Raw genomic sequence first — 12,718 nt, 5'->3', positions numbered from 1 at the left:
TTTTAAATGAACTTTTGCTTTTCACACTCTGTTTCTTTTATGTGGTAGAGTTGAATGTACTTTTTTACTTCTTATTTCTAGCTAGTTTCACTGAAAATTCTTCTGGTTTTAGTGTGCTGCTAATCTTTTGGTTTAAAGATAAAGAGATTTGTACATTCTAAAAAAAAAAAACCAAAACATGTGGAAAACATTCATCTTAGCAACTTCTAATAAAAATAAATCCTGATTTTAACTTACTACTGATTTTTACTAAACTTTTAAGCTTTATTTTATGCTACGGATCACAATGTCTTGCCCCCGTTACCAATACCCAGATTGTTTCAAATCCCCAAAAGGGAAGTCCAAAACATCATGCTGTAGAATTCCTATGCCTTAGCTTCTGCAGTGTTTCTCTGCAAAGGGGCAGGATGATCCCAACATTCCTGGCTTCACTCTCAGAGCTGTACAAATTGTGCTTTCCAGTGTATTATTGGACAAGATCTGGTGCCAACTAGCAAATGCTCTGGTCCCTTCTGAGGACTCTCCAGATTTGTGAATGAGATGTCCTTAGTCATCCACTCATTTACCATATGAATGTTGCTCTGGTGTTTCCACAACACATCAGATTCATAGATGAATTTCTGAGCATCATTTCCAATTTAATCTGAATTTCCCGTGGTAATATATATCAAGTAATACATATGAGCTCACAATCTGCCATGATTTGGATGATATCTTCACTCTTCCACAAACTGGGAACACCAAAGACTCCAAGAAATCTACCCTCACACAGCAGATGGACCTTTGGCGCACCTTTCATCTTTGGCTCTAGGGGATTCCTTTTGATCAGAATCTTGTCTTTGTTCAGTCCACTTCCTCTTTCATCCGGGCCTTCCTAGCGCAGGTGAATTCTGCTGGTGATCACAGTTACTGGCCTTCAGTTTCTCTTGATGGTGCCTTAGCACCTTAACAGTCTCTATCCACTCCTTCTGAAGACTTTTCCTTGTATCAACCTCTACCCATTTGGAATTCTGGGTGGCAAGTTCTGCCATGATGACCTGGTGATGGGCAGGAATGAGTCCTTTCTTCTTGTATGCATCGCCAACAAGAGAGATTATCCCTTTGACAACTCTGTATCTTCCTATTCCATTCATGTAGTCCTTGGCCAGCTCCAACAACCTGAGGTGCATGTTGGTGATAGAATTAAAGGAACCACAAGGAAAGAGAACCATTTCTATCTTCTCCGAATTTTCCATGGCAAGAACTTAAAGTTGTTGCTCTGAACGGAAAACTGTGACACCTCCCTTACTGTTTTTACAAAGAAAATTGTTTGAATCTTAAGTGTCTTGCAAGGGAGGCTATTGGAACCATTTCAACTAGTGTGGCAACAGTCTTCTCTAAGGTGGGCTAGGAAAATGGTTTTATATCCAAATTGTAATTAACACCCTCACTGACCACCAGCCAGTTCCTGGAGACTAAGTTGTTTTTCTAATCTCTGTTTCCTTTATTTCTGCTCTAATTTTTACTTCTTTCTTCTTGTCAATTTTAGATTTATATTTTCCCTATTTTTCTAGTTTCTTGAGTATAAAATAAGGTTGTTCCTTTCTTTCTTTCTTTCTACTTTTCTTTTTCATGACATAGATATTTATCACTGTAAATTTCCCCCACAGGGAATGAAGTTTTTTGCTGTATTCCATAAGTTTTGATGTGTTGTGTGTCTGTTTTCACTGCCTTTTGATTTCTTCTCTGAACCAGAATAAGTAATTTGGTTATTGAGGAGTATATTTAATTTCCACATATGTTTTAATTTTCCAAAGTTCCTCCTGTTATTGATTTTTAGTTTCATAACATTGCGGTTGGAAAAGATACTTGATATGATTTCAATCTTCCTAAATTTGTTAAGACTTGTTTTGTGGCCTAACATATTATCTATCCTGGAAAATGTTCCATGTAAACTTAAGAAGAATGTTTACTCTGCTGCTATTGGATGTAATGTTTTGTATTTGTCAGTTAGGACGGTTGATCTATTGTGTTATTCAAGTCTGCTGTTTCACTGCTGATTTTCTGAGTGAATAACTTATCCATTGTTGACAGCGGGGTACTGAAGTCTTCTACTATTGTATTGCTATCTACTTCTCCCTTAAGTTCCGTTAATATTTGCTTTATGTATTTAGGTGCTCTGAAGTTGGATGCTTATATATTTACAATAGTTACATGCTCTTGATGAATTGACCTCTTTATCATTATATAGTGACCTTCTTCATCTCTTGACTGAAAGTCTATTTTGTCTAATGTAAGTACAGCCACTTCTGCTCTCTCTTGGTTGCTATTTGCATGGAATATCTTATGCTATCCCTTCACTTTCAGGTTATGTTTTTCCTTGAGACTAAAGTGGGTCTCTTGCAGGAATTATATTGTTGTATATTGTTATTTAATCCATTCAGCCACCCTATGTCTTTTGATTGGAGAATTTAATTTACTCACGTAAATAATAGAGTGTTTACTTTGGCAGCACATATAATAAAAGTAGAATCATACAGAGATGATTACCATGGCCCCTGTCAAAGAATAACGTGCAATTATGTGAAGTGGTCCATATTTTTAAAGTGTAGAGCTTTTATTAGTTTTCTCTTTGAGTCTTTGCTAGTTGTTTGTTTATATAATCAGTGCTAGGTTTTCTTCACTTTAATATCATGAGTCATAAGATATTATTTGCAAACCTCATGATAACCTCAAATAAAAAACAAACACACACACAGAACATAAAAAGCAAGAAATTGAAGCAAACCTTCTGAGAAAAATCATCTTCACTAAAAAGGAAGACAGGAAGAAAAGAACGAAGGAAGAAAAGGTCACGAAACAGTAAGAAAAATAACAAAACGGCAGGGGTCCTTAATTATCAATAACATTGAATATAAACGGAATAAACTCTCCAATTAAAAGGCATAGAGTGGTTAAATGGATTTAAAGAATAATAATCTGTGGCCTACAAGAAACACTCTCCACCTATAAAGACATACATAGACTGAAAATAAAGAGACGGAAAAAGATATTCCATGCAAATAGAAGTCAAGAAAGAGCAGGAGTAGCTATACTTAGACAAAATACATGTGAAAACAAAAAACTATTAAAAAACAAAGAAGGTCATTATATAATAACAAAAGGATCAACTTAGCCACAGGATATAACAATTATAAATATATACGCACTCAGCACTGGAGCATCTAGACATATAAAGCAAGTATTACTAGAGCTAAAGAGAGATGCAGTAATAGCTGGAGACTTCAACATCCCACTTTGAGCATTGAACAGATAATATAGCCAGAAAATCAGTAAAGAAACATCAGACTTAATCTGCACGGTAGACCAAATGGACCTGTGATGGTTAATACTGAGTGTCAACTTGATTGTATTAAAAGATATAGAGTATTAATTCTGGGTCTGTCTGTGTGGGTGTTGCCAAAAGAGATTCACCTTTGAGTCAGCAGGCTGAGGAAGGCAGATCTGCCCTTAATCTGGTGGACATGATCTAATCAGCTTCCACTGAATATAAAACAGGCAGAAAAACGTGAAAAGACAAGACAGGCCTAGTCTCCCAACCTACATCTTTCTCCCATGCCGGATGCTTCCTGCCCTTGAATATCAGACTCCAAGTTCTTCAGTTTTGGGACTTGGACTGGCCCTCCTTGCTCCTCAAACTTGCAGACAACCTATTGTGGGACCTTGTGATCATGTAAGTTAATATTTAATAGGCCGGGCACAGTGGCTCACACCTGTAATCCCAGCACTTTGGGAGGCCGAGGTGGGCAGATTACTTGAGGTTGGGAGCTCAAGAGCAGCCTGGCCAACATGGTAAAACCTTGTCTCTACTAAAAATACAAAAATTAGCCGGGTGTGGTGATGCATGTCTGTAATCTCAGCTACTCGAGAGGCTGAGTCAGGAGAGTTACTTGAACCTGAGAGTGGAGGTTGCAGTGAGCCAAGATTGTGCCACTGCACTCCAGCCTGGGCAATAGAGCCAGACTCCATCAAAAACAAAGCAAAACAAAACGAAACAAAAAAAACACTTAGTAAACTCATATATATATATATATATATATCTCCTATTAGTTCTGTTTCTCTAGCAAACCCTCACTAATATGGGATATAATAGATATTTGTAGATCATTTCATCCAATAGTTGCAGCATACTCATTCTTCTCCCTCAGCAGGTAGATCACTCTAAAGGAAAGACCATATGTTGAGCCACGAAATGAATCTTTAAAAATTCAAAAAACTTGAAATAATATCAAGTATCTTCTCTGACTACAATGGAATAAAACAAGAGGAATTTTGGAAACTCTACAAATACATGGAAATTAAACATGTTCCTGAATGACCAGTGGATTGATGAAGAAATTAAGAAGAAAATTTAAATATTTCTTGAAACAAATGAAAATCGAAATACAACATATCAAAACCTATGGAATACGGTGAAAGCAATACTAAGAGGTAAATGTATAGTCATAAGCACCTACATCAAAAAAGTAGAAAAACTTCCAATCGATAACTTAGTGATGCATCTTAAAGAACTAGAAAGCCCCTTTGTTACACCATATACAAAAATCTACTTAAGATGGATTAAAGACTTAAATGGGCCAGGTGCTGTGGCTCTTGCCTGTAATCCCAACACTTTGGGAGGCCAAAGCAGATGGATAACTTGAGGCCAGGAGTTCGAGACAAGCCTGACCAACATGGCAAAACCCTATCTCTACTAAAAATACAAAAATTGGCCAGGTGTGGTGGCACATGCCTGTAATCCCAGCTACTCAGGAGGCTGAGGCAAAAGAATCACTTGAACCCAGAAGGTGGAGGTTGTAATGAGCCAAGATGGCATCACTGCACTCCAGTCTGGGCAACAGAGCAAGACTCCCTCTAATAAATAAATAAATAAATAAATAAATTTTTTAAAGCTGGTGGTATTTTTGTCAGTACAGCTCTCTTAATTTTTTTTTTTTTTTTTTGAGACAGAGTCTCACTGTCCCTCAGGCTGGAGTGCAGTGGCATGATCTCGGCTCACTGTAACCTCCACTTCCTGGGTTCAAGCAATTCTTGTGCCTCAGCCTCCGGAGTAGCTGGGATTACAGGTGTGCACAACCACGCCTGGCTAATTTTTGTATTTTTAGTAGCGACAGGGTTTCACCATGTTGGCCAGGCTGATCTCGAACTACTGACCTCAAGTGATCCTCTCGCCTCGGCCTCCCAAAGTGCTGAAATTACAGGAGTGAGTCACCATGCCCGGCCTCAACTATCTTAAATTTTGTTTATTTCCCAGAAAACAGATTCGATATCACTATTTACCCACAAAAAAAGCCACGTCAATAATTTTTTTGAGAAAGATCTTACTCTCTGGAAATGCACGTGTAAAACAACTATGAAATGATGGCCCTTATGAACTTAGAATCTTTGGCCTAACTGACAAGGCATTGAAATGCAAAAAAAAAAAAAAAAAAAAAAAGAAAGCTTATCAAAGCAGGAATAATGCACTCTGGTAATGCTGCTTCTGTTCTGAGTTAAATAATATAAAGACGGGGAACTGATGACTGAACTTGGTTCATGAGGCTTGTTCGTAACTTTGTTAAATGGATTCAGTGTAGAGTGGAAGGGATTCCTGATTAGAGTGTGTTTGGAGTTAACAGGAGGAAAAAGGTGAAGGTAGAATGTATGGACTACTTTCTAAAGAGCAGAAAACATCAAATCCATAAGGGTTTGTTAAAGGCAAAATATATTACAGCACATTTATGTTGATAGAAATTATTTTAGAGAAAATATAACATTTATGATGTAAGAATAAAGTTCTTGAGAAGATAATAATAGATTTCTCTCTTTCTTTCTTTCTTCTTTCTCTCTCTTTCTTTCTTTCTTTCTCCTTCCCTCCTTCCTTCCTTCCTTCCTTCCTTCCTTCCTTCCTTCCCTCCCTCCCTCCCTCCCTTCTTTCTCTCTCTCTCTCTCAATCTCTCTCTCTTTCGTCTCACTCTGTCGCCCAGGCTGGAGTGCAGTAGCATGATCTCAGGTCGCCTCCAGGGTTCAAGCAATTCTCCTGCCTCAGCCTCCTGAGTGGTTGGGACTACCGGCACATACCACCACGCCTGGTTAATTTTTGCAATTTTAGTAGAGATGAGGTTTCACTATGTTGGCCAGGCTGGTCTCAAACTCCTGACCTCAAGTGATCCAGCCACCTTGGCCTCCCAAAGTTATAGGAATACAAGCGTGAGCCCCCACACCTGGCCAAGAAGTAGATTTCAGAGCACAAGTGAAAATTCTGATCTTAATTCGGAAAAGAGCTATAGCTCATCATTTTAACAGAAAGTACAGCACAGAATATGAATTCTGATGTAGCTCAGCTACAGTTTGCTGGAGGGAAGATGATGAAACTCTGTTCTAATCACTTCTATGTTTTTCAAGTGAATATTTACGTAAAACAAAGTCCTATGCTGTCAGTGAGAAGGTAAGCAAGGTTTTCAGATATGAGGAAAATACTAAATAGGTGTCTAAAGAGAGGAGAATATATTAAATCATGAGACCTAGGTGAATTGCTTAAAAGCCATGAGGTTATAAATCTAAAGTGAGTTGTAAACATAAAGTGAGCCCATGTTTTCCTTCAGCCATGTTTGGCTACTCAGATGTGAACACTGAGTAATAACAAAGTTATCTTTTCGTAAATGAGATTAATGGAAAGAGAAAGGTCCAAAGCATAAGTTTGTGATGCATGACGGCAGTCCATCATGGTGTAGTTAGATGAGGAGATCAGTAAATAAGAAAGTAAGCTCTCCATCCCACCTCCCACTTCTACCCCGTTCCCACCTACTATAACCTATTCATAACAATGTTATTCCTTGTCTTCAAAAGAAAACTGAAAGAAAAATGATTTACAGAAATTCAGTTTTGAAATTTGAAGTTTGAAATTTGAAATTTGAAATTAATTTGCTATTAATACTAAAATGCAATAGCACTTTTTTCTTGGTTGATTATCCTGAGTAGCCTAGTGACATGAACTACTGTGTACTGAACATCTCCTTTACTTCAAGAGCTCTTACACAAATTTTATCCTTCACGTGATGATTGTAACAATTTTATAAGTGAGCATTTTGTCTCCGATTTTAGTTACAAATAAATTGAAGATCCTGTAAAGTAAATAATTCACCCCTGGTTTCACAGTTAATAAAAGACCTTTATCAACATTTTCCACATTGCTTTCCATTCTCCCAAGCATAGAGATGGAAGCCCTTGGCAAGAGTGACAATGTGGATCTTGAAAAGACCTTTACATTATGCTTTTCAAATTATTTCTTTAAAGAGAAGCACAGACCTTACTTTGAATTAACTCACAAACCTCTGAGATGTAAGATGGGTAAAGCCTCCAACATCATCAAATGAGAGAAGATATCTGATTGGACCAGATGTTAGAAATAGAACAAGAACCATAAAAATAGTTCAAGGTGGTAGCCAAGCACCTAATTTGTCGCTGAAGGAATTCTACAGGAAGCCTCTGCCCCCAGCAGTGTAGAAAAAGCCAGGGAGAGTCACTGGGACTCAAGATCTGAGACCTCTGGGGTCAGCTGAACTGCACTCATCTTCATCTAACTGGGCCTTGAACTCTTGCTCTTTCCCTGACACTCTGAAGATCAGTGGCCATGTTTAGATCATCTTTCCCCTGAAATGCTAGAAGGTAAACAGTCATGTTTTTCAGACACATATTTTTCAGAATTGTGCTTCCTTTGCATGAATTAGTGGAAAGGATTTGAAAGGCCACTGAATCAGCATGCTGAATAAAATGACTGAGTAATGTAGTTATCATATTCTCTGCTCCAAGGTCAAGATGTAGTCAGTTGAGAGAAATTAAAAAAAAAAAAATTTACTCTCAGATGAGGGCCCTGGAATCCTGAGAGGAGAAGCAATTTTCTAAAAATCTCGTGGGATGAAAAGGTACAAGTAAGACTAACTCAAAGGCCTCTGATATTCAGACCAATGTTATCTCCACAGGGTAGGGAGAGTGGGGTGAGAATGAGAGCAAAGAAAAAACTCTGTCTCCATTCAGAATGTCACTCCAGCAAATATGTAGGTCACTCACACAAATGCTTTCAGGGTCTTTGGTGGTTTATTGCAAATCCCTAATTTTCCTGTGGAGGAGCCAGTCTGCATTATTACTGCAGCCAAGGTGACCCACCCTTTGGCAGGTTCAACAGACTCTTAAGCATGTAGTTAAAAGGGGCTCTTGTTTACAGTACAACCATCCAAGAAAGCTGGTTTTTCTTCACAAATAAACGTTCTTTGCCTGGAGAGTGTTGATTATATATTTATTCTTTATATGAGTAATAGATGGTCAACAGAAAGCTTTCTCTATTGGGTAAAGAGCAGTTTTGTACTCAACTTTTCTGATTGTTTTGAGGCTTATATTAGCTTCTCTCTGAGGTTGCCACCAGCCACCATCAGGGTAATAATTCCAGTTCTGACCTTCAGTTCATTTCTGAAATGTTGAGACTATATTTGTAGTACGTGATGTAGAAGTGACTCACTAGATATTGACCATCATCTAGTAATGAATGATGGGTTTCTGTTACCTAGATTCTTGTGTTCCTTTCTCCAGACTCACATCAGTTCAATCATCCTCCATATCAGCAACAGCATTATTTTACTGAGAAGTACATCTGTAGCCCAAACACCTTAATATGACATTCTGGGCCTTTTATTAACTATCCCCAATTTCCAGGTCTATTTTCTGTCATTTACCTTTATAATCCATACCCAATTTATAATCCAATCACACAATACATTGTGTTGTTATATAAAATGTCTACTTGTTTATATCTCTATGCCTTTATTCCTGCTGTCCCCCATTCCTGAACATCCTACTCTTTCTGAGTGGCCAATCAAAAATGTTTTTCTTCTCTGTAGTTTTTCTTGACTTCCCTTTTCTAACAAAAAGTAGTATCTTCTTCATACGTGTTTTCATAAAAGTTTATACTTACTCTTGTAATTGCATGTGTGTGTGTGTGTATGAGTGTGTGTGTGTGTGTCTGTCTTTAGATTTCAGATGCTCCTTGGAAGCATGGACTAAATGGTATCCTTGACATTGTTAATATCCTATACAGCATTCGATATACTGAATTAATACCATTGATTAAATATTGTGAAAAGCACCATGTGATTTTTTTTATTTACTTTTGGTTGGTTTAAGACCAGCAAAAATATAAACAACACCTACAATCCCACTATACTGAAATTATAAATGATGATATTATAACAAATGTGCTTCATGTTTTAAAAAATAAAATATTATACACAGTGTTGTGTGATACCATCCCAAACCCCAATTCCCTCTTCAGAGGAAATTGTTTTTATTGATTTGGTGTATATGCAATCTATATTTTTATTCCTTTTCTAAATATGTATGTAAAAATAAATGAATTATATTACTGTCATTATTTTTTAGAGTCAAGGTCATGGTATGCTGTGGCTTATTCGCTGGCATGATCATAACACACCACAACATTGAACTCCTGGTCTCAAGTAGTTCTCCAAAATAGTTGGAAATACAGGTCTGATACCCAGCCATGACACCCAGCTACCATTCTATATATTTGTGTATGTGTATATATAAATTGTGCCATACTGAATGTATCCTTTTTCGACTTGCTTTTTCACTTATTGTCTATAAATGTCCATTCTTATAGTTATTTATTTAATGGACATATGGTATTCTCTTGTTGAAATAAAACACAATAAATTTAGTTATTCTGTAACTAATATAGCTATTTCTAAATTTTTGGTTTCCAATCAACATTTCAATGAGCATACTTGCAAATGTCTTCTTATGTACACATGGAAACATTTATCTAGAAGTTATACCTAGAAGTGAAATTGCTGGGTCATTTTCTGATTTAGTAAATGAGGACATATTCCTCTTGAAGGGGATTTTATAAACTGGCAATATGTTAAATCATTGTGTGTCCATGATCTTGACACACTAGTATTTGCATAATGTTTTTGGAAGGGTCCATCTATGGCTGCTCATCTTTCGTTCTAATTTTCCTCCTAGCCCATAAGGACTAAATCCATGGATTTGGTCCCCTTAGATTCTTCCTCGAGAACAATGTTTCTCTAGGTATGTCTTTTTCGTTCGACTTAACTTTCTTTTTTTGAGATGCAGTCCCGCTCTGTCGCCCAGGCTGGAGTGCAGTGGCACCATCTCGGCTTATGGCAACCTCTGCCTCCCGGGTTCAAGCGATTCGCCTGTTTCAGCCTCCCGAGTAGTTGGGATTACAGGCATCCACCACCACACTGGGCTAATTTTTGTTTGTTTTCTTTTAGTAGAGATGGGGTTTCACCATGTTGCCCAGGCTGGTCTCACACTTCTGACCTGAGGTAACCTGCCCTCCTGAGTCTCCCAAAGAGCTAGGATTACAAGTGTGAGCAACCACACCCTTCCTGACTTAATTTTTATTTTCCTTTTTTGGCTCATTGTCATTGGGGAAAACACTGGGAGGTTGTCTCCATGCTGTTTATGCTACTAATCCTGAATTCTCTGCTTGTGGTGGTTGGTCATTGTATATAACACTTACAGTTCTGCTTTTTTCAAGTAGCCTGAGACCAAAGCACCACCAATGGCTGTACCTGGACTGGATCCTTTTCTTCTCTGATAATATGTGGCTAGATTATTCCTTGTGTTCTCCCTAGGACCTCACTTTCAGTTCCTACCGGGCTTTCCCTCCCCAATCAAGAACGCTATAGTATACTAGTTTAAATTCCTGCCAGTCCCTTTTCTGCACTAACAGGCCTCCAGCCTCTTCCCATGTCTGCATTTCCCTGATATTTCCAACAGCCTTTTCCTGACCATAATTTGACACTGTCACACCAGTTAGCTGATTCATAATCTTTTCACTGCCTGTTCTTTGGAGCCTCTGGACCATGGCCCAGGAACAACAAGATTCCCTTTGCTGCCTCCACCCACTTCTAGTCATCAACAGCAGTGGCACCTGGTGTATTCAGCCTACACAAGCTCTAGACAAAGTACTCACGTACTGGCAATTTAAACCCCTATGATTTTCAAGGGTGTTGGCCTTTTAACACCTGTATTAAAATGTGGGTGGAGTGCACATACTGTGATTCATCCCAGACCAGGCACTCCCTAGAGACAATGAATACCTGTGATAGACACATTTTCAGTTTCCTGCCACTCCCACAGTCCCTAGAAGGAGTGATCTTACATATTACGTGCCTTACCTGACCCTTACCACCACCATTACAGATGGATAACTGATCAAACACACACACAAAAACCATTGGGTTATGTGGCCTGGCTTTAACTGTTGATCTAGGCCATTGGGTTGCTGCCCACTCTGAATATTAGAGTCACCTGGGAAGCTTTATAAACATTTACCAATGGTCAGCTGGGCACGGTGGTTCACGCCTGTAATCCCAGCACTTTGGGAGGCTGAGGCAGGCAGACCATGAGGTCAGGAGTTTGAGACCAGCCTGGACAACATGGTGAAACCCTGTCTCTACTAAAAGTACAAAAATTAGCTGGGCATAGTGGTGCACGCCTGTAATCCCAGCTACTGGGGAGGCTGAGGCAGGAGAACGGCTTGAACCCAGGAGGCGGAGGTTGCAGTGAGCCGAAATCAGGCAACTGCACTCCAGCCTGGCGACAGAGCAAGACTCCATCTCAAAAAAAGAGAAAAAAAATTTACCAATGGCCAAGCACCTCCCCTAAAGATAAAAATTTCATGTCCTGAAATGGGGTAAATCACAATACATGCCCTCCCTCTGCCACACAATTTTAATAAGAGATGGCATTGCAAATTGAGAAAAGAAACAATCTAAAACATATAGCTCACTGAGTAAATTAACAGAACTTTAGAAAACTCTAGCCCAGGAAGAAGTTCCAACTGACTTTATTGTCTGTTTTAAGAACTTCCTCCAGAAACCATTTAGCTGAACAATAGATACTCCTCTAGCTCTCCTTAACTGTTCATAGGACAATAGGTCACTTTAGTAAGCTCATCAAAAGACTGTTTACTCTTTAGGACTCTGAGAAACCCTCACTTTCTTGTGTTGACCAGCCCTAAACTTTTCTTTCACTAACTTGCCCAATCCAAAGTTGGTTCCAGCATTGAAAGACTCACCTTAAAATAGACCTCTGAATCCTCAAATCCATGCCTGAAATCCATCACACCTTTGTAAGATGCTATTGAGATGGTCCAGACATTGTACTCCTTTACAACAGCAAGCAATAAACTCTGATTTGCTTTATCAAGAGATTATTTTGGTGACCAACAAGTTATCCTAATGGAATTTTCAGGGAGTGGGAAATAGATAGAACCACTAATCTGGGCCAAGCCGATTGCCTCTTTGATCTAAGAGACCCAGAGACTCGCACCAGTAGGGGCTGGACCTCAGAAATCATGATGTATTGCAAGGGATCACAGTCATACTGGGTTAAGTGCAAGATGAACATGCAGAGGAAGCTGGAGAGCAAAGAGAGGGGAATGGAGCAAACTTATGCAAAGAGAAGAAGCCATGGGAAAAATGGTGTGGCCTCTGAGAGTTAAACTCTTCCATACCTGGTATTCCAGCTCTGTTCTCTGTGAGGCCTGAGTATAGCACTTTATTTCCCAACTCGGAAATCCAGGCAAATGCTGGTGGTGTCATAAGGCAGAGAAACTCTCTTGTGTTTGGGGAATTTATATACTTATTTATGT

General features: G+C 38.7%; 1 pseudogene; it reads right to left on the bottom strand.

Annotated features, from left to right (window-relative positions):
• Positions 1–676: 676 nt before the first annotated feature.
• LOC105525835 lies at positions 677–1,285 on the bottom strand (annotated as a pseudogene).
• Positions 1,286–12,718: the final 11,433 nt, after the last annotated feature.

This window comes from Colobus angolensis, unplaced genomic scaffold (assembly GCF_000951035.1).
Source record: "Colobus angolensis palliatus isolate OR3802 unplaced genomic scaffold, Cang.pa_1.0 Scaffold56, whole genome shotgun sequence".
NCBI lineage: Eukaryota > Metazoa > Chordata > Mammalia > Primates > Cercopithecidae > Colobus > Colobus angolensis.
Note: the sequence above shows the minus strand (reverse complement) of the source record. Positions and strands in the feature narration are given on the sequence as shown.